The sequence below is a fragment of the Odocoileus virginianus genome, chromosome 16, assembly GCF_023699985.2.
Source record: "Odocoileus virginianus isolate 20LAN1187 ecotype Illinois chromosome 16, Ovbor_1.2, whole genome shotgun sequence".
In the NCBI taxonomy this organism is placed as follows: Eukaryota; Metazoa; Chordata; class Mammalia; order Artiodactyla; family Cervidae; genus Odocoileus; species Odocoileus virginianus.
Window position 1 is genome coordinate 33,886,216 of NC_069689.1, and position 23,475 is coordinate 33,909,690.

Sequence of the window (23,475 nt, forward strand, 5' to 3'; positions counted from 1 at the left end):
ATGAACCAATGCTAATGCATTAACATGAATTGAAGTCACTGTTTTATACAGATTTCCTTAGTTTTTATCTAATGTCCTTTTTCTCTTCCAGGATCCTATCCAGGATACCACCTTGCATTTAGTCAGCTCGTCTTCTTAGACTCCTCCACGCTGTGACACTTTCCCAATGTTCTTTATTTTGATGACCTCGATGACCTCACCATCTTTGAAAAGTACTGATCAGGTATTTTGTACAGTGTTCCTCAATTGGGATTTGTCTGACGTGTATCTCACTATTAGACTGGGTTTATGTGTTTCAGAAAGGAGGACCACAGAGGTACCGTAATACATCACATCATATCAAGGTTACATAGTATCGGCGTGACTTATTACTGTTGATGTTGACCTTGGTCATCTGGCTGAGGCAGTTTGTCAGGTTTCTCTACGGTAAAATTACTCTTTTGTTCCCCCTTTCCATATTGTCCTCTTTGGGAGGATGTGTATCCTTAAGTAGTAAGGAGTTATCAGCCTCCTTGAGGGCAGAGCCGCTACATCGGTTATTGGGAATTTTCCTACAAGGGAGATTTGTCTCTTCTCCCCTTTTTATTTCTATACTGCTTTGTTTTTTATTTGTGGCACTTCATGTCTAAAAGGCTATAAGCTCCGTAAAGTCAGCGATCTTTCCTTATGCTCCTCTATGTCCCCAACTACTTGCATAATGCTCTGTAGCCCTGACTAGATGCTCAGTCACCAGGGTAAAAGATGGTCCATAACTTCCAGTCCTGGGAATTTTCTGCTGATGGCTTATCCTTCTTTCCTACTGCACAGTTTGGGCCAGAAAATTGCATATTTGGTTCTCAGCAAAAGTGTAACCAAAATGCTGAAATAATAGTCATCCTGACACTGTGTCAAGGTCTTCATACATATTACCGTAGAATCTTTGTAACATGCCTGCAAGGTGGGTATCATCCTAATTTCATAAATGAAGATACTAATGCCCAGGTTTATTAGAAGCCATGTACCAAGTCACACAGGTAGAAAGCAGAACCCATCTGGGTTTCTAAAGCCCTTGTCCTTAACCACCAGGTTATACTGTCTTTTCCCTCACAATAGCCAAGTAAAGCCACATGGGAAGGTTTGATTAAATGCCAGAAAGTGAGGGAAATGACAAGGGCTCTAAGGATATGGAAAAAGAAGAAATAAATCCATCAGGGGGAAGTGCCTGGTACTATCTTCCAGGAATGTATGGCCCTTGAAATCCACTATAAAATTAGTACATCCTCAAGAGAAACACAGTAGTCATAGGTTAGCATAACAAGATAGTTTGAAAATATTATTATGCATTTCAAACACAACACAAAAGGTTCTGCTCATATTATTAACATTCAGCTCAAATAATAATTTCTAAAATACATTTTTATGAAGAAAAAGCCTAATGAGATTCAATTAGCTTGTAAGGTAGATGGGCATTAGTGCTGATCCCAAACTCTTTGCTCCAGAGGTCCACTCTAGAAATGATTTCTATAATATACATATTGTGGGACTGTTTATTCTCCTCCTCCCCAGGAGATGTGGTTGATTAATGGTATGGTAGTCAAATGATGGTGACAGTAGCGGTTATTTGAAGCCATTGATCCAGTATGCTTTGTTGAATAATTAGGATCTGAAAGAAAATGTTCATACACATGATTCTGGGAAATTTTTTATTAATAATGTTGAAATGTGAAGCTTGCATAACATTTTCTGTTGGAACAAAGAGTATAAGCTGATATAAAATGTTTTCAAATAATTATGTATAGCAAAGGCCAATTCCTTCAACACATATTAATGTGAGAAATTGCTCTTTGAAATATGGTAGATAAGTTGAAGTATTTAATAAGGCTTAACTCCATCCCTAGTTTTTCCAGTTTTAGTGTTCCTCTACAATAGTATTTTCCTATTACATTTACAGTTGTTGAAGACACTCACATTTTGTCAAATCTAAGCTCAAATAAGATATAAGATATCTTTATTAGTGTAATTATGAACAAGAAGAACATGCTTCTGGGAAAACTGTAAGATGCAGGCCTATTTTGGAGATTGTGCATCAATGACATGTTTTTAGTAATTCTGAAGGGTACATTTTTATAATAAATGACTCATATAAACATTTATAAATTATGTAAAATGGAAGTAGGGGACACTTAAAAAAACAGAATAGTAATTAATTTTATGTTTGAGTTTCCTGGAAGGCTAGAACAAAAAAACAACAGCTGGAAATTCATTGTACTATTTATTGAATGATTAAAAAGATTTATACCACCTTAAAAGAAAAACTTTTTCTGGAAGTGAGTTATAAAAAAACTTTTGATTTGGAACATGTATAAAGTGCTCCAGGAAATGTAAAGGATGTTGTCTTCAACAACAATTTTAAAGAAGGCAGAAACATTTTCATTTAGTCGTTAAGGTAAAGCATCCTCCTGCAATGCAGGAGACTGGGGTTCAATTCCAAGGTCTGGAAGATCCCATGGAGAAGGAAATGGCAACCCACTCCAGTATTCTTGCCTAGAAAATTCCTTGGACAGAGGAGCCTGGCATGCTGCACTCCATGGCATTGCAGAGTTGGACACAACTTAGCAACTAACGTATTCGTGTTACATCTTATTAAGGGCTTACCAGGTGGTGTTAGTGGTAAAGAACTTGCCTGCCAATGTAGGAGACATAGAGATGCACGTTGGATATCTGAGTTCAGAAAATCCCCTGGAGGAGGGCATCGCAACCCACTCCAGTATTCTTGCCTAGAGAATCCCATGGACGGAGAAGCCTGGTGGGCTACCGTCCATGGGGTCACAAAGAGTTGGACACAACTGAACGACTAATACTTTTTTCACTTTCAACCTTTGAAAGAAGAAAGCTTGAGTGGAGATTTGTCCAATATCTTTAGAAATTTTAGAATTGAAATTACTTAAATTGTTTAATCAACATTGCACTATAAGAACATCTTTAATAGGAGTACTATGCCAAGTGTGACAAATATAGCAGTAAGATTTATATCACCCTGAAAAGTCATAGTTATTTGAAAGTTAATTGGTCCTGAAAATCATTTTCATGGATAGCAGAAGCATGAATTTCAGTTGTTTTTAGGTTGAGTTATTGAAGATCAATAGTTTCTTAATTATAATAAAAGCTATTACTTGCCTAAAGCTAATTTGAATTATGCACTAGACTCAAGAATTGCATTTGGGGTTTTAGTTTTCTTCCTTAAAAAAAAATTGTTACAAAAACTTCCAAACACATGCAAGAAGTGGATAAAACATTACAGTGAATCCTTTTTTCTATTGCCCAGTTTTAGCAATGATCAATTTATGACCCATTTTTGTTTCTTCTGTGTCCTTACCCCTGATTATTTTGAAAAAAATCTAAGACATCTGAATCTTGAACCTCTAAAGATATATCTCTAAGAACTTTTAAAATATAACATTAGTATTTAATCATACCTAAAAATAAATTAATTCCTTAATATCATAACCACTTAGGTTTATATTACTTCAGTTTTCTTACAAGTTTTATATTTAAGTGGATCATTTGCTGAATGAAGGTCAAAATAAGATTTATACATTATAGTTGATATTAAGTCTCTTCTGATACTTAGGTTTTCTATCTTTCTTTAAAATTTTCTTTATCTCTTTGCTTTTTATTGAAAAATCAGATCATTATCCCTAGCTTTCCTCATGGTTTGTATTTTGCTGATTGTATCTCCATGGTGTCATTAAACATGTTTTGCTTTGTTTCTTATACATTTAGGAGTTAGCTCTGTTCTTGATCCAGTCAGGTCATTTTGTTGTTCTCGTTATGGTACATGTTTGTGTGATACTTATACATGGCAGTTTCAGTTTGTACTTTACACCAAGGGAATCAGATTAAGTTTATATAAATCAATGATTGCCAAACTTATCTACCCATAGAACTCTTTAAAAAATAACAAAATCTCTTAGGACTTCAGTGATTATATTTAATAAACAGTGGTCAAATGGGCAAGAGTATCATTTATGTTCTCTAGGACAGGCATTTTGTACTTTATTTTTAAAATATATTTATTTGTTTTCATTTGTTTATTTGGCCACAGTGGGTCTTAGTTGCTGCATGCAGAATCGTTTAGTTGTGGCAATGGCATGTGAACGTTAGTGACAGCATGTGGAATCTAGTTCATTGACCAGGGATCGAACTCAGGCCCCCTGTATTGGGAGCGCAGAGTCTTAGCCACTAGACGATGAGGAAAGTCCCACAGTTTGTACTTGAAAGTGTCAGAAGTAAAATGTTTTCTTTTGTGATGTCATCAGCCATTAGGGAGCCATTGTCTTAATTCATTAATTTATTGGAGCTTACAAAATGATATATGTTTTTTTAAGAACTTTATTTTTTAACTAATTTTTTATTATTTTTGGCTGCACTGGGTCTTCATTGCTGCACGTGGGCTTTCTCTAGTTGCAGCAGGCAGGGTTATTCTTTGTTGTGGTGTGTGGGCTTCTCATCGAGGCGACTTCTCTTGTTGCGGAGCACAGGCTCAATAGTTGGAATGCGTGGCTTTAGTTGATCCGCAACGTGTAAGGTCTTCCCTGACTAGGGCTTAAACCTGTGTCCCCTGCACTGGCAAGTGAATTCCCAAATATTGGACCGACCAGGGGAGTCCCGGTGACACTCTGAGTTTTAACATTCCTTCTTTATTTATTATCTGGAGTACTTCTAAAAAAAAAGTAACCTCTCTCTCTTTTTCTTTTTTTTTTTTCCTAACACTGAGATGCAGATCTTATGGGAAAAGCAGGATAAATGCTTCATTTTTAACATTTATTTTCAGTTCAAAATAATGGATTGACAGAGACTGAGGGGAAGAAGGAATGGGGAGTTAGTGTTTAATGGGCACAGAGTTTCAATTTGGGAAGGTGAGAAAGTTCTGGAGATGGATGGTGCTGATGATTGTTCAAGAGTGTGAATGTGCTTAATGCCACTGAACTGTACATTTTAAAATGTTTAAGTGGTACATTTTATGCTATGTGTATTTTACCATAATAAAAACAACAACAACAAAAGTTGGTTTTCATTCACTTAACAAAAGTGACCGTTTGTTTATTCTTGCCTTTTTTTAAGTGTTATTAAGAACTCATGAATTTTGGCATATTTGATGTGTTTCAGTCTGTTAGGGTGGTTGTCCTCGTTCATTTTCAAATTGGCCCATCTGTGATCTGTGATACCTTTTCTGGTTTACTCCTGAGTCCTTTTGACATTGATTCTAGTAGTCTTTGATAACAGCTTCCTCCTCTTTTGTATAACAAGATGTTCCTGGCTCATCATGAAAATTTCCTGCCCGACAAATAGAATTAGCTAGTTCACCAAGGAACTCTGACTTGTTTTAATGGGAAATGGTATTTAGAGATTGTAATGTAGGTGCTAAACATGCTCATTGATACTGAGTTGGTCTTTGTTTCTAGGCCTTTTTTAGTGGACAAAGATAGAGATAATTTTTTTTTTTTCTATAAACTACATAATGGGTTCACATAGGTGCTTCCAATTCCAACTCAGAACTATAGAGTGTTTACTTAAACTCGCTAATTTTTACCTCCTTTTTTTCAAATATACTTAAAAATCTCAGTTCTCTCGAGAAATCAATTGATAGCCTTATGGGGATTCCCTTATATAAGACTCTTTGTTTTTTTCTCCTGCTGCCTTTAGAAATCTCTCTTTATCAACTTATGCCATTTTAATTATGATATGTCTGGGTGTGGGTCTGTTTGGGCTTCATTGAGTTAGCAAGCCCCTTCTCCACAACAAGGTGTGACCCATGAAGGGGATTCTCAGTCATAATTTTTTAAAATATAGTTTCAATCCCTTTCTTCCTTCTCATTCTGGAACCTGTATGATGTGAATATTAAAATGCCTAGTGTTATTCCAGAGATCTCTTAGATTGCTCATTTAAAAATAATTTGCTGTTGTGATTGAGTGGTTTTCATTATTCTGTCTCCTAGATCACTTAAGTGCTTTTCTGTAATAGTCTGCTATCCATTCTTTCTATTGTGTTTTTTTATTTTAACTATCAAAACTACTATGCATAAATAGATAAACAACAAGGATATATTGTATAGCACAGGGAATTATAGCCATTATCTTGTAATAACTTTTAATGAAGTGTAATCTGTAAACATACTGAATCACTATGCTGAACACCTGAAACTAATATAATACTGTAAATCAACTATACTTCAATTAAAAAACTCAATTCTCAGTGATACTACTTGAATTACTAATTTGATATATGTCACAGTACCTGAAAGCAGTTTCTAAATACTTAAAATATACAACTCATTTTTTTTTTTGATTGGTGCTGTCATTATCCCAAGCACTATGGAAGTTTTGAATAAGTTGTGAACAAACAAAAACCCAGAAAAAACTACATGAAAAATAAAGCTGTATGTAATATTAAGTTTAAAGGAGATCAGTAAGTCTTTAATAAATTGATAGAAGCAGATGCCTACTCAATTTATGTTAGCATGGCATATTTCTGTGGCTTGTTAAGAACCGCAAACAACTATAAAGAGATGAAGTGCAAAGAGTGCTGAGTATTAAGTCTGTTAAGGCAGCCTTTCTGAATTGGAGTTTTAAAATACGATTTGACTATTTTCTCAAATTGTACTGATTTTCTCAAATGTACTGATGGTACATAGGAAGTTCCTGTCTAGATGCAAAGGAGATAAGTCAGTTCTTTGAATACAATGGATGCCTTAGGTTATTAGGGCTTGGGGATGGATTGGGAAGGGCTACTTTAGATTATTCTAGGAAATTTTAATCCCTTGGCAGAAGTTGCTTAAGATTGTGTGTGTGCTAAGTCACTCAGTCTGACTCTTTGTGACCCCATAGACTGTAGCCCACCAGGCTCCTCTGTCCATGGGATTCTCCAGGCAAGAATACTGGAGTGGGTTGCCATGCCCTTCTCCAAGGGATCTTCCTGACCCAGGGATTGAACCTGTATCTCCTGAAGTTCCTGCACTGAAGACAGATTCTTTACCGCTGAGCCATCAGTGAAGCCCTGTTTAAGATTAAAGGGACATTTGTTAGCCTAAGTTATTCCTACAAAGGCTAAAGAAATTTCTGATCTGTTCCTGTTTGTTCTTTTGAAGCAACACATTTTCCCCTTTGTTCGGAGATTTATTTTGGATTGTGGCATAATTGGGATGATGATTTCTATACTTGATGATGTTTGTTTGCTTGGGCCTGCTAGTTACTGAGTTTAAATAATTCAACTGTGCAGTGTTAATCACACATAACTGTATCTGACAGACTGGAATTTTGGTGTTTGGCGTTTGCTTGTGTTTTTTTTATGGTCTTCTTTTTTTCAGTCATTTTGGTAGTAAAGTTGACTTTTTTTTCTTAATTTAAAATTTTAAAATTTGTTTTGGTGTTTCCACTTTTTCTTCCCTCGTGATAGGGATGAAGAAGATGGACATGATCTCCTCAGACATGAAAACATGTTGCCTCAGACATTAAATAAGACTTAGACTTTAAATGTACTCAGAAGTTGCTGAAAATATGGGATTAAAAAATGTGAGAAATACTGTGCTTTCTTTCACCTCCCCTTTGAGGAGTAACTTTTTCTAGGTACAGTAGCTCTTTAAGACTCTGGAGCCCTGTCTGGAACACAGAGTGATGGAACTGATGCATTAGAGAATACCTACTACTTAAATTTTAGTACCTAAAAATTTCCTCATTTTACAAAGTAGGAAGCAGACCAGGAGAAGCCGACTGATACCTAAGACCGGATCACCAGTTACTGACGAGGGTGTTTAGTCACTCAGCCGTGTCTGACTCTTTGCAGCCCTGTGGACCCGCCAGGCTCCTCTGTCTGTGGAATTCTCCAGGCAAGAACACTGGAGGAGACTGCCATCCCCTTATGTCCAACCCAGGGATCAAACCTGGGTCTCTTGAATTTCAGGCAGATTCTTTACCGTCTAAGCCTCTGTCAGCTCCCTGTCCTTCAAGGAGGCTTCCTTGTCCTTCACCATCTCCCAAAGTTTGCTCAAATTCATGTCCATAAAGTCAGTGATGCCATCCAATCATCTTATTCTCTCTTGTCCCCTTTCCCTCCTGCCTTTAATCTTTCCCAGCATCATGGTTCAAAAGCATCAGTTCTTAGCGCTCAGCCTTCTTTGTGGTCCAACTCTATAAACTTTGTAGTGCTCCTCTTTCATGACCGCTGTGCGTATAGCTATGTAGGTGCTATATAACTTGTAAAACACTCTTCTGCACAGTTATGTGGTAGACATAAGAGTGTCCACCAAGGAGAACTAACCCCAAATGGTTATTTTGATGAATAATCCTTGAACTCGTATTTCCATGGAAACAGTGGGGTTTCAGTTAGAATTCAGAAGAGATGCTTGATAGTGTGCAGAGTATAAATAACATCATTTTAAAGATTTAAAGTACTTTCACATCAATTATTTCTTTATCCTTTCTCCAATCCTATGAGTTACAAGGACAAGCATGAGTGGCAGGTAAGAAAAATGCAGAACTAAGAAATTGTGCTGTATTCAGGATACATAAAAATGGAGAATGGCAGAGACTCTGATCTGCCCATCAGAAATCCCTGCTGAGAGGTGAGTTTTCTAGACTTAGTCCGTGTTCCTTTACTGGTTTCGACTTTTCTGACGTTTTTTATGAAATCACGTGATGCTGACTGTACTGTTATGGAAAAGGAAAGGACAGACACATCTAACGTGTGTCGGTTACTTTAACGCTCCTGCTCACTCCCCTTCTCAGAGTCTGCTGAGTCCTCCCAAGTGTTCAGCAGCTCTAACCTGGTGATCAGTCCCTCCCCAGCCATCACTCTTACACCAAAGACAGATACCCAACCCTAAACGCAGTAGCGGCTCTTGAATAAGGACTACATAAAACCAAGGCTGACCCATGAACAGCTGGTTCATGACCCAGGAAAGCTGGTTGTGACAGAGAGGAGACTAAAGCAAGTCAACATTCACTTCCTGGTCAAGTGAATCGAGTCCCTTTTGAGGCCAACTTTAATTGCTGGCTGGGAAATACTTGGTTTTCATCCAATAAATTCCTTTTTTTACTTACATACCTTGCATGGATCTCAATATCTTACAGTCAAATGAGCCCTTAGGCCCAGGCAAATGCATTATTTAGGCAAAAGGAAATCAGCTTAAGAGGTTGCTTCTGGGACTTTTACTTTCTTTCTAAGTAGAGACCACGTTTGTGTCAGCGCTTCTGCCTTTCCAGTGATATTGACTGAGTGTTTGTGGATTTCCTGTGGAAGAGCAAGGAGAGGAGCTTTCATTGTTAAAAACCACTTCCCAATTCTGGGAAAGTTTTATCCTTCAGTTTCTCCATTTGATTTCAGATTTGTAGGAATTGGAAGGTTACAGTCTGGGATTTCTGTTGGGCCGATCAGAGATCCTGCCAGCTTCTTGCCTGCTCCTGAAAGTGAAAGTGTTAGTCGCTCAGTGATGTCCTCCTCTTTGTGACTGTATGGACTGTAGCCCACCAGGGGAGACCTGGGGATCTCCCGGGAGATTGAATCTCCATGTCATCTGCATTGGCAGGAGGATTCTTTACTGTCTCAGCCACCATGGAAGCCCGAAAAGTTTTTATTGAATTTGTTACAATATTGCTTCTGTTTTATGTTTTGGCTTTTTGGCCATGAGACATGTGAGGACTTAGCTCCCTAACCAGGGGTGAAACCTATACCCCCTGCATTGGAAGGCCAAGTCTTACCCATTAGACCTCCAGGGAAGTCACTACCGACTGGTACTCCCTGCCATTTGTGACCACAGGAACTGTGTAGCCTGCCAGGCTCCTCTGTGCATGGAATTCTCCATGCAAGAATACTGGAGTAGGTACCCATTCCCTTCTCCAGGGGATCTTCCTAACCCAGGAATCGAACCTGGGTCTCCTGCATTGTGGGCAGATTCTTTACCATCTGAGCCACAAGGGAAGCCCTGGACTTATTAGGATCCTAGAAACCTCAGAATCCAATGTTTCTCCATAGGTACTTTTTTTTCCTTAAAAAACAAAACTCCTTGAAATACATTGTCATCCACTAAGCATGTATTGTGTTAATGTAGTAGACATCCTGGTTGTCTGTGTGACATTCTTTCCCCACTGTGTGACGCCTCTCCACTCAGCCTGCCCACTCCTGCACAACAGGACATGGCATTGACCTGGTCACAATGGCTAGTTCAAGGCCTCCAAAGCTGAGGACTCTTGTTCATTGTGAGAAGTCACGTTCTCTCTTCCCTGGATGTGAAGGAGAAAGTATGTTGCCTTGGTAGCTGCTCATAGGCATAATACAGCAGTGGGGGGAGCCAGTTTGCAGGAGAGGCCTCTTGTAGAGGTGAGCAGAACCAGGAGAACTGCAGAGAAGTTGAGCTGGACCTTACGTAAACAATGCCTGACGCTGGTGTTTTCTATGGACCTTTCAGTTACATGTGCCAGTGAATCCCCAGTAGCATTTAACCAGTTCGAGTTCAGTTTTCTGTTATTTTCATTAAAAAAAAAAATATATATATATATATATATATATTCTGTTATGTACAGAGCTGTTAAATTCAATTACTTCTTTCAAACTTTTGGATATCTGATTTCAGATTCAAATATTAGCACCTTCACTGTGTTGACAACAGCAGTAGGAATACTGCCCATATTAACATTTGCCCTCACAGCAACCTTTTGAAATAGGTACTGCTGTCATTGAATTTCCACTTTTCAGGTGAAGATAGGTTCTGGGAGAACATGTTATTGTTGTTCAGCTGCTCAGTCGTGTCCGACTGTTTGTGACCTCATGAACTGCAGCATGCCAGGCTTCCCTGTCAGTCACTATCTCCTGGAGTTTGCTCAAACTCATGTCCTTTGAGATGGTGAGCCATCCAAACATCTCATCCTCTGCTGCCCACTTCTCCTCCCACGCTCAATCTTTCCCAGCATCAGGGTCTTTTCCAGTGGTTCATCTCTTCACATCAGGTGGCCAAAGTATTAGAGCTTCAGCTTCAGGGTTGGTTTCCTTTAGAATTGACTGGTTTGATCTCCTTGCTCTCCAAGGGACTCTCAAGAGTCTTCTCTAGCACCACAGTTTGAAAACATCAATTCTTCAGTGCTCAGCCTTCTTTTGGTCCAACTGTCACATCTGTACAGGACTACTGGAAAAATCATAGCTTTGACTATATGGATCTTTGTCGGCAAAATGATGTCTCTGCTTTTTAATACACCGTCTAGGTTTGTCATAGCTTTTCTTCCAAGGAACAAGTGTCTTTTAATTTCATGACTGCAGTCATTGTTTACAGTGATTTTGGAGCCCAAGAAAAGAAAGTCTGTCACTGCTTCCATTTTTTCCCCGTCTATTTGCTCTGAAGTGATGGGCTCAGATGCCATGATCTTAGTTTTTTGGATGTTGAGTTTTAGCCAGCTTTTTCACTCTCCTCTTTCACCTTCATCAAGAAAATCTTTAGTTCCTCTTTGCTCTCTGCCTTTAGAGTGGTGTCATCTGCATGTCTGAAGTTACTGATATTTCTCCCAGCAATCTTGATTCCAGCTTGTGAGTCACCCAGCCTGGCATTTTGCATGATGTACTCTGCATATAAGTTAAATAAGCAGGGTGACAATATATAGTCTTGACGTACTCCTTTCCCAATTTGGAACCAATCTGTTGTTCCATGTCTGGTTCTAACTCTTGCTTCTTGACCTTCATACAGGTTTCTCAGAAGGTAGGCAAGGTGATCTGGTATTCCCATCTACCTAAGAATTTTCCACAGTTTGCTGTGATCCATGCAGCTTCCCTCATAGCTCAGTTGGTAAAGAGTCCAACTGCAAGGCTGGAGACCCCGGTTTGATTCCTGGGTCTGGAAGGTCCCCTGGAGAAGGAATAGACTACCCACTCCTGTATTCTTGGGCTTCCCTTGTGGTTCAGCTGGTAAAGAATCTGCCTGCAAGTGGGAGACCTGGGTTCGATCCCTGGGTTGGGAAGATCCTCTGGAGAAGGGAAAGGCTACCTACTCCAGTATTCTGGCTCGGAGAATTCCATGGACTATATAGTCCATGGGATCACAAAGAGTCGGATATGACTGAGTGACTTACACTTTCACTTCACTTTCACATAGTCAAAGGCTTTAGTGTAGTCAGTGAAGCAGAAGTAGCCATTTGTCTGAAATTCCCTTGGTTTTTCTATGATCCAACAAATGTTGGCAATTTGATCTCTGGTTTCTCTGCCTTTCTAAACTCAGCATGTATCTGGAAGTTCTTGGTTCACGTACTGTTGAAGCCTGGTTTGAAGAATTTTGAGCATTACCGTGCTAGCATGTGAAATGAGCACAGTTGTGTGGTAGTTTGAACATTCTTTGGTATTGCCCTTCTTTGAAATTGAACGAAAACTGGCCTTTTCCAAGCCTGTGGCCACTGCTGAGTTTTCCATATTTACTGGCATATTGAATGCAGCATTTTCACAGCATCATCTTTTAGGATTTGAAATAGCTCAACTGAAATTCCATCAGCCCCACTAGCTTTGTTCATAGTAATGCTTCCTAAGGCCCAGTTAACGTCACACTCCAGGATGTCTGCCTGTAGGTGAGTAATCACACCATCGTGGTCATCTGGGTCTTTAAGACCTTTTTCGTACAGTTCTTCTGTGTGTTCTTGCCACCTGTTCTTAGTATCTTATGTTTCTTTTAGGTCCATATTATTTCTGTCCTTTATTGTGCCCATCTTTGCATGAAATGTTCCCTTGGTATCTGTAATTTTCTTGAAGAGATATCTAGTCTTTCCCATTCTATCATTTTCCTCTGTTTACTGGCATTGTTCACTTAGGAAAGCTTTCTTATCTCTCCTTGCTATTTTTTGGAACTCTGCATTCATTTGGGTGTATCTTTCCTTTTCTCCTTTGCCTTTTACTTATTTTCTCAGTTTTTTGTCAGGCCTCCTCAGACAACCATTTTGCCTCATTGCATTTCTTTTTCTTGGGGATGGTTTTGGTCACTGTCTTCTATACAATGTTATGAACCTCCATCCATAGTTCTTCAGGCACTCTTGTCTATCACATCTAATCCCTTGAATCTATTTATCATTTCCACTGTATAATTGTAAGAGATTTGATTTAGGTCATACCTGAGTGGCCTTGAGGTTTCCCATACTTTCTTCAATTTAAGTCTGAATTTTGCAATTAAGTCTGAATTTGCTCCTGGTCTTGTTTTTGCTGACTGTAAGAGCTTCTCCATCTTCAGCTGCAAAGAATATAATCAGTCTGATTTCAGTATTGACCATCTGGTGATGTCCATGTGTAGTCTTCTCTTGTGTTGTTGGAAGAGGTTGTTTGCTTTGACCAGTGTGTTCTCTTGGCAAAACTCTGTTAGCCTTTGCCCTGCTCCTTTGATACTCCAAGACCATACTTGCCTATTACTCCAAATATCTCTTGATTTCCTACTTTGCATTCCAGTCCAGTGACTTTTCTAAAGACACAAAATCATAAGTGGTAGTAGAGCCTGAATCGGAGCCTCTTGCAAATACTATATCTCTTTTTTATAGAAAAGATATTGGAGCTCAAAATATTCAGCTTTATAGGCAGCTGGCGATAATCACCCATATTTATGAATATTTTTCCAAAGCCCATTGGAACCTATGTTACCACTATGTTGACAAGTATCAACAGTAGGTTCTGGCTGATGAAGAGTCCAGATGCAGATACTCTCTAGGAAATGAGTCAAGGTGTTTTTATCTAAAGGATTCAAATGGAAGAAAGTGCTCTCAGGATACATAGTAGAGATGTCAACAATATTCTTCAATGACAGACACAATATATAAGCCTCTGGACCTTCCAAAGAGGGCTTTAGCATCATTGTATATGATTGAGTCTGAGTGAGGGTTACCCTGGGACTTGTGGGAAGTGTCACTGAGCAATGGGAAGTGACATCCACCCCACCGGCAAGCCCAGCTGGATCTTTATGATCAGTTCATCCATCCTGGCATTATATGATACGGCCATAGAGACTGGCATAATATAGTGTACACAAGCATCTTATTTTTCTAGTTTTCAAAATATGGAATACTTCACAAATTTGTGTGTCATCCTTGCCCAGGGGCCAAGAATGACACACAAGGATATATATGTGTGTGTGTGTGTGTGTGAGAGAGAGAGAGATATTTAAATGAGGATTTAACATTCTTAAATAACTACCAAAGGTGGATTACAATGCATGAACCTCCCATAAAATGAACTTCACATTTTAGCATCACAAGCATTTGGATTACGAAATGTCCAGGGATGGATGTTATAAGAAAGGTGAAAAGAAGTTTGCTTAAGAAATTTAAAACTTAAAAATTGATTATTCCCCCAAAGTCCAAATAATTGTGGTCCAGGTAACCATCAGGTTAAGACTTCATATGTTCATTTCTTTGATAAGAATCTTCTTCTCTGTATAGTCCCAGTTTTAGTCTATGGGCTGCAGGAGTGAGCACCATACTCTTTCAACATATTCACTTTCCCCAGGTTAGCACAGTTGAGTCTAGGATCTTTTCTGATCTTAGAGCTGCAGAGTGACAGCAAAGGTCAATCACTCAGATACCTCTGAGAGTCTCAAAAGCACTCAGACCAGCTATGCATCTGTCAGAATGATGATTAAAATTTTACAGATAGGAGAATTAAAGTAGTTAAATTACAGGGCTTAAAATAATTTGGCCTCCCAAGTACACGTAGTTGGATAATAACAGAACTGAATAGAAAACTGAGGTAATTTGCTTTTGTGTTTCATCTTTGCTTAACTAGAATGCATTTTTAATCATAGGGAGTTACCTAAGCAAATTTTATTGTGAGTGAAGCCTAAAATAAAAACCAGGAACATTAGTGGAAGGCCAGGCTGTGTCTTTAAGTATAAAGCCTAAAAGGATTAATCCTGGATTAGTTTTCAGTAATTAATGTTGAAGAGTCGGTAATGAGACTGTGCATGTGGTTTAATCAGACTGTCTCTTGGGAACCCAGATCAGCTCGTGCTATGACGACTGTGATGCTAATAAGAAGAAATGTGGCTTCTTAATCAAGGGAGTGACAGTCAGTCCTTAGGACAATGATGATTTCCCAATGGCTGCAGGGACAGGGGGTTTTTCATGACTTTCTTGTGTATATGTTGATCAGTGAGTTTTTGATAAAGGGGATAGTAGTCTCTTCTCATGGTTAATATCCCACTTTGGCACCCTCGTAATAGCCTAAGAAATCCTCTACCACCATAAATTCTAAATGCTCTTGGCTAACTTAACCTTGACAGTTCCTTGGACAGCCAGGAAATCAAACCAGTCAATCCTAAAGGAAATCAACTATGAATATTTATTGGAAGAACTGATGCTGAAGCTCCAATATTTTGGCCACCTGATGCAAAGAACTGACTCATTGGAAAAGACCCTGATATGGGAAAGACTGAGGGCAAGAGGAGAACGGTAAGACAGAGGATGAGATGGTTGGATGTCATCATCTACTCAGTGGACATGAGTCTGAGCAATTGCTGGGAGATAGTGATGAACAGGGAAGTCTGGCGAGCTGTCATCCATAGGGTCGCAAAGAGTCAGACATGACTTAGCAACTGAACAACAACTTAACCTTATTAGATAGATTAGCATCTTAGATACAGGCTTCCCTTGTGGCTCAGCTGGTAAAGAATCCGCCTGCAATGTGGGAGACCTGGGTTCGATCCCTGGGTTGGGAATATCCCCTGGAGAAGGGAAAGGCTACCCACTCCAGTATTCTGGCCTGGAGAATTCCATGGATTGTATAGTCCATGGGATCACAAAGAGTCGGACATCACTGAGTGACTTTTACTTTCATTTAAATAATGGCTAATTGGGAATATCCCCTGGAGAAGGGAAAGGCTACCCACTCCAGTATTCTGGCCTGGAGAATTCCATGGACTGTATAGTCCATGGGATCACAAAGAGTCGGACATCACTGAGTGACTTTCACCTTCATTTAAATAATGGCTGATTTTACACAGTTCCTATATCTCACTTTCTCATTTGTTTAAAAACATTTGTGGTATATTGCTGTGTGCTGGGCACTAGATAGAAAGTAAAGAGCAAACAAATGTGATCTCTGTACTGCTTGTAGTTCAGTGGGGAAGGAGGTACCAAAGGAGGAAACACAATTCAGTGTGTCATCACAGAACATGATGGGTGAAGTGGAAAAGACTTGGGTGCCTTGGAGACATGTATCAGGGGATCATAATTTGGGTTGGGGTACCACTTTCTGAGGAAGTGATACTTATATTGAAAATTGAGAAATGAGGTAGAGTCAGCGAGGTGGAATGGGAGTAAGAGTTTTCTAAGCAAAAGAAAAGGTAAGTTAGTTGTCGTGATGAAGGGACGAACTTGTCCTCTGGAGTAACTGAAGCTGGAGTCTGTGAGCTCGGAGGAAGGGGAATTGGTGGGGAGAGGTGGGTAGGCACAAGCTCCTGTGCTCTGGTCACTGGAGCTCTGGAATCTTGAGATAGCTGGATTCAAGTCTTGACTTCTACTCGTATTTACGATTTTGGATATGTCACTTCGTTTCATTGTGAATCCTTTTCCATTGTACTAAATTACACGTAAAATGATCTACCATGCAAACTAAAGCAGATAGAGCAAATCTGTCTGGCCCATACCAGCGCTGTTCCTTTCTCTTTATTGCTGCTTTCTATTCTGTCCATGTCTTTTTGTTCAGAATTGTTGTAACTGTCTGCCTAAATGGGTATTTAACATTGTTTTCTTTGCCCTCTCCCATTATCTTTGGTAGAAGTTTCTTACTACCTGAATAATCAAAAGCTGAATAATGTAGAGTTGACTCTTAGTTAGAAATTTCAGTTACGTTATTGACGTTACCTTTATTGATGATAACAGATATTTAGAGTCAGTCGTTAAAGCTTGACCTTTCAGAGATACAAGTTTGCTTAATGTTTTATTACAAAATATCTGTCATTTTTTTTTGCACTCAAGAAACACTGTTTTGATGCATAAAATGAAAGCTGACTGTGTGACTTAACAAATCAAAGATATTTATTCAAAAAATATTTTGGTTATCTGTCATGGTGAAAAGGTAGCTTTTTGTTTCAGCGTAATCAATGCAACACAGTCTGCCTTACTTTATCAGCACTGTGGGTTGAGAGTGGTTATATGAAAACTCTTGGACAGCTGTTCTCAAACATAACAAATGTCTCAGATTCTCAAACCTTGGGAAGATGTCGCAAGATACACTCATTCTTCCAAGTAAATGAACTAGATTAAAAAGTCCTTCTGTTTCTTTTCTTCCCCACCCTGATTGTAGTAAAGAATATTGTGAATGAATTTTCTGAGGTGGGAACCAGCGCTAATATCTTTTGAAAATGCTTTTACAGGCAGCTGATGCTTCACACCATCTTAGCGGCTACCTCTGTGACCTAGAACTCCACCATTGGCTTTTATGGGCCTTTGGGTAAAATAAACAACATTATGTTTCCACTAACCTCACAGGAATGTTGTAGCGGTTAAACTAGATGCCATTTGTAACATACTTGAGAGTGGCTAGTAGTCATTCAACAAATCTGACTGAATGGAAAGAACCAGAGAGTTCTTTCCCAGTCTGGTCCAGGTGTATTATCTTATTTGATACTTGTAACAACCCTATGAAGTAGTCAGGACGTTTTATGTATAACCATAAAATGCTAGACAAATAGTAGGTAATATATGATAAAAATTGTTTAAATTTACTTTTTATACTTCTCTAGATAATTAAAATCTACAGCTATTCAATAACTCATTTTGATTTCTATCAGTCTGTACTGTCAGAAGCTTCTTTTCCTTGTGTAGGCCTGTAAGCCTTTCATTCTTTACCCGATGCCTTCTTCCATTTTTAGCAAATTGTAAAATAGTTCTCAAAGACTTACATACAGTCATTCATATTTGTAGCCTTCTCTTTTTAGTCATAGTTATATCTTGTGTACAGGTTGGTCTCTATTTATTTGAAGTTCTAAGTTTTATAGTTTCCTTCCAAATGCCCTGAACTTTTCTTCCTAGGTCTGTTTTCTTTCTTATTGTCTTCGTAGCTTTCTCTGTTTTCTCCATGAAGGAGTCTTTCCTTCCCAGAAAGCTGTGCTGATCTCCTTTTGCACCGATGAGTTGTAATCTGTTAACTTTTCCAGCATATTTAGCTGAACACCACTGGGTGGCCTTGGGGAGGGCCTCATGTTGCCTGATGGAAAACTACCAGTTACTTAAAATGCTTGAAGCTGGCAACCCTCCTGCCTCACCAGCCTACCCCTTCTCTCGGCTGGAGCACCTTCCTGTGGGAGGCCTTCCTTTTGCTAGGTCTTGGTGGGAAAAGGCCAGGGCATTGCAACTGAGTTCTCTTCCCTCTTAATGTTGTCTGAGGGTACAACTTAGAGGGACAGGGGGAGCTCAGGCACCCTGGGTTGCTGTCTGCTTTTCCTGGCAGGACTGTGGGGGCATGCTGTTCCTGCCTGTTCTCAGAAGCTGATCATTTTCCTCCTGGGGGAGCCCAGAGGGTTCCGCACAGCACTGTGACCCCGCCAGCAAGATGATAAAGAGGAGAGCACCAAGGGGCCTTCCCCACCTGGCAGGATGAATGAAAATCTCAAGTCTCACACTTTTCTTCAAGTCCACATCCCGATAGAGATTCAAGTCCATATCCCCATAGAGATTCTCTGAATCACACCCTGTAAATATCTTCATCCTTAGATTATTTTCCTTAGACCTTTTGTTGTAATGGAGAAACAGAAAGAGAAAAAGAGAAGAGAAGAAAAAGAGAAAAAGAAAAAGAGAAGAGATGAAGGAAGAGGAACATTCAAAGGAAGCTTGGAAACTTGACTCCTAGATGATTCAAAGATATATGTTTAAACAGTGTTGAGAATGATTTCGCTGAAGGGAGCATGAAGGCAGCGCACCCAGTTTTACTAACTGTTAAGTGACTGGTATTTGAACATAAAAAAACATATAAATTAGTGTATTTCAGATATGACAAAAGAATGGAGTGCTTTATGGGGCAAAAAATTATTTGCTATTTAATTTTAAGAGTAAGCAGAATAGTCTAAAAACTAAAATTCTTTAAAAATAGAAGCTGTCTTAATTAGTGACAAATATAAAATCTAAATGATTCAAAATAGTAAAATACTAGTTCTGGTTTTTATAATGAAGTACTTTTTATTAAAATTTAGTTTTTGAGAAACAGTGCAAAATATAAAAGTTGGCTCTAAAAATAAAACACTCTAACCTATCATTTGAGACCTACCCAATTTTAATATGAGTTTCTTTGACAGACTCTGTTTCCCTTGTGACACACTGTCTCTTTTCAGTTTGAGTCATCATTGCACATTTATGAAATCTGACAATGCTGTTTTTATACAGCTTTAGACATTTGGGTCAAGGTGATGGGTGAGACATTGCAAAAGTGGAGTTGTTTGACTGACTGAATGTGGGTGGCAAAGAAGGTTTACCTGGGGGTGGAAGAGGGTTACAAAAAGAAGTGGGGAGGGTAATGGGGCACCAAAGGTGAATTTCACTGCCTTTTCCCTTTTCCCCACCAGTTAAGTACACAGCTGCCTGAAGCTGTAGAATCCAATTCTTCATAATTTTTGGAATTAGCCTAGAAAGGGATTATTCTTGTAGCTAAGTGTAGAATTCTAAAATCGGGGCCCTAGGTGTGTTTGACTGTTAGTTCTGTATTTCTCTGCCATGTACATCACCCATTCTTTTTTTGATTAATATTGGTGGTGATCTGGGAGAGTGTGATTTCTTGCTTTTTGTTTGTTATTTATTGACAAAATTCCAAGGGAACAGATTTCCTGTGCTGCTGGAGTCTGAGGACGTATGGAAGCCACTACATAAAGAGGGATGAAAGGAGGCCTTTCCCCTTGGCCCTCACAGAGAATGCATTACTGGCAGCTTAATATGCGCTAGCAGAGGGAAGACCACAGCTGTGAATGCAGTTAATGGCCCTTGCATTTACGAAAAACACAGATTCATAAACATCAATGACGTCTTTTAAAATGTGTACCTTATTTAGGGGGTAAAAATTTTTTTTACAGACAGGGTAGGAATGTATTTAGAGCAGATGAATATGTTTTCAATGTACCATGATATGCAGCAGAGCATGAGAGTGACCAGTTCTACCATAAAATATTAAAATCTGATGTGTTCTGGAATTTTTTTTGGTGGTTGCTTCTTAGACCTTTTTAATACCCCTGCCTTCTGTCCAGATCTGGACCCAAATTGTGGCCAACTGCTTAGACCAGAGAACTAAGTGGTTCCATGTGTTCCTGGCACCCAGTTCTTAGAAAACAAACATAGAAGTGTCTATTGATCACTTTTTCCATCAGTGCGCCATATTCTTGGAATTTTTTGATGTGTGGTCTACCAGATTGTTTACTACTGTGCTGCTTCTTGGTAATGCTGACAAAGTCTTTTCAGGATGCCTTTGATCTGTGCTGTGCTTGGTCGCTCAGTTGTGTCCGACTCTTTGTGACCCCACGGAGTAGGGCCTGCCAGGCTCCCCTCTCCATGGGGATTTTTCAGGCAAGAATACTGGAGTGGGTTGCCATGCCCTCCTCCAGGGGATCTTCCCCACCCAGGGATTGAACCCAGGTCTCCTGCATTGCGGGCGGCTTCTTTACTATCTGAACCACCAGGGAAGCCCAAGAATACTGGCGTGGCCCAAGAATACTCCCTTCTCCAGGGGATCTTCCCAACCCAGGAATCGAACTGGGCTCTTTTGCATTGCAGGTGGATTCTTTACCAGTTGAGCTATCGGGAAAGTCCTGCCTTTGATCAGTGGTTCTTAAACCTTGTTGTACATCAGAATTACCTGAAAGTCTTATTAAATACATATTGTTGAGCCTCATCCCTGTAATTTTTGATTCATTGTGTGGAGGGTAGGACCCCATAATTTGCATTTCTAACAAATTCTCAGATGATGCTGATGCCGTTGGGGATCACATTTTGTGAAACATTTCTTTAGATATAAGTTTATTAGATATTAGTCCCAGTATTCTAATTGTATTTAATTGACCCCTGCAATTAGCCATTAGTCCTAATAAGGGTTTCCAGAAGGTACAATACAGTAAGTTAGAGGAACTCTTACCAGTTCATAAACTGCCTGAACCTATGAACAATCCAGTGGAAGACTTTCAGAAGCCTATGTTGACCATGTGATATCTACTGTCTGTTGGAATTTGTCAGTATCTTTTGGAGTTTGTTGGTGTCCTGGTAGGACCTGGAGGTGCCAGGGTCAGAAATGTTAGACTTGGATGTCTTAACACTCTTTTGACGAGTCCTACAGACTGGATCCCCAGATCTCAACCATGGTTGAATCTGGTGAGATGAGACCTCCTGGCATAGCCAGAGATATTGCTGATTCATCTCCATGCCACTCAAGTAAAGTCAGTATTGCAATAAAGAAAGTTACACTAATTTTTTGGCTTCCCAGTGTATGTAAAAGTTATGTTTATCTGTAGTCCAATAAGTGTGCAATAGAATTATGTCTAAAAAGACAGTATATACCTTTAAATTTTTTTTATTTTATTGAAATATAGTTGATTTACAATGTTGTGTTAATTTCTTTTCACTTTCTTTTCCATTATGGCTTATCACAGGATATTGAATATAATTCCCTGTGCTATACAGTAGAACCTTGTTTATTTTGTATATGATAGCTTCATGTGCTGATCCCCAAATCCCAATCCATCCCTCCCCCAACCCCCTCCTCCTTGGCAACCACAGGTCTATTCTCTATATTTGTGAGTTTGTTTCTGTTTCATAGATAAGTTTGTTTGTGTCATATTTTAGATTTTACATATAAGTGATATCATATGTATTTGTCTTTCTGTTCTGACATACTTCGCTTAGTGTGATAATCTCTAGGTCCGTCCATGTTGCAAAGGGCATTATTCCATTCATTTTTATGGCTGAGTAATATTCTGTTGTGTATATTTACCACATCTTCTTTATCCATTGGAGAAGGAAATGGCAACCCACTCCAGTATTCTTGCCTGGAGAATCCCCCTGGCAGGCTACAGTTAGTTCATGGAATTGCAAGAGTTGGACATGACAGCGCTGTCTTTCTTTCTTTATCCATTCATCTGTTGATGGATATTTGGATTGTTTCCATGTCCTGGCTATTGTAAATAGTACTACTGTGAATTTAGGGGTGCGTGTATCTTTTCAAATTATAGTTTTGTCTGGGTATATGCCTAGGAGTGGGATTTCAGGATCATACAATTGTCTTTAGCTTTTTAAGGACCCTCCCTACTGTTTTCTATAGTGGCTGTACCAATTTACATTTCCACCAACAGTAGAGGAGGGTTCCCTTTTCTTCCTGAACTCTTCAATGCTCACTATTTGTAGACTTTTTGATGATGGCCATTCTGACTGGTGGGCTACAGTCCATGGGGTTGCAAAGAGTCGAACACAACTGAGTATGATAACGATGATGATTCTGACTGGTGTGAGGTGGTACCTCATGATAGTTTGATTTGCATTTTTCTAAAGATGTTGAGTATCTTTCACGTGCCTATTGGCAATCTGTATGTCTTCTTTGGAGAAATACCTATGTAGATCTTCTGCCTATTTTTGATTTTTTGTTTTTTTGTTATTGAGTTGTATTATCTGTTTATTTTGGAAATTAAGCCCTTGTCAGTTGCATCATTTGCAAATATTTTCTCCCAGTCTGTAGGTTGTCTTTTCATTGATGATACATACCTTAATTAAAAAATGCTTTATTGCTAAAGAATGCTAGTCATCATCCAACAACTCAGAGTTGCCATGAACCTTCAACTTGTAAAAAACATCGACAAAATGCACAAAGCCATGCATAATAAAACAAAGTATGCCTGTAGTTAGGACCTTATTTTATTTATTTTTTATTGAGATATAACTGACATATTACATTAATTTCAGATGTACAGCATTATAATTTAATATATGTATATATTACAAAATGCTCACTGTAATAAGTCTAGTTAAAATCACACATAGTTGCATTTTCTTTCCTGTGTTGAGAATTTTTAAGATCTATTCCCTGACTAACTTTCAATTATATAATACAGTGTTATCAACTATCGTCACCATGCTGTAGTCACATTCAGTTCAGTTCAGTCGCTCAGTCATGTCCGACTCTTTGTGACCCCATGAACTGCAGCATGCCAGGCCTCCCTGTCCATCACCAACTCCCGGAGTCTACCCAAACCCATGTCCATTGAGTCGGTGATGCCATCAAACCATCTCATCCTCTGTCATCCCCTTCTCCTCCTGCCCTCAATCTTTCCCAGCATCAGGGTCTTCTCCAATGAGTCAGCTCTTTGCATCAGTTGGCCAAAGTATTGGAGTTTCAGCTTCAGCATCAGTCCTTCCAATGAACACCCAGGACTGATCTCCTTTAGGATGGACTGGTTGGATCTCCTTGCAGTCCACAGGACTCTCAAGAGTCTTCCCTAACACCACAGTTGAAAAGCATCAGTTCTTCTG

The 23,475-nt window shown here is 39.1% G+C and overlaps 1 long non-coding RNA gene across 1 annotated transcript in view; it reads left to right on the forward strand.

Moving 5' to 3' along the window:
* LOC110126889 (uncharacterized) overlaps positions 1-23,475 on the forward strand; it is a 144,575-nt gene that overhangs the window by 3,447 nt on the left and 117,653 nt on the right. The window contains exon 2 of the long non-coding RNA XR_002310575.2: positions 92-223. This is a non-coding gene — a long non-coding RNA (uncharacterized lncRNA). The remainder of the gene's footprint in view (positions 1-91; positions 224-23,475) is intronic.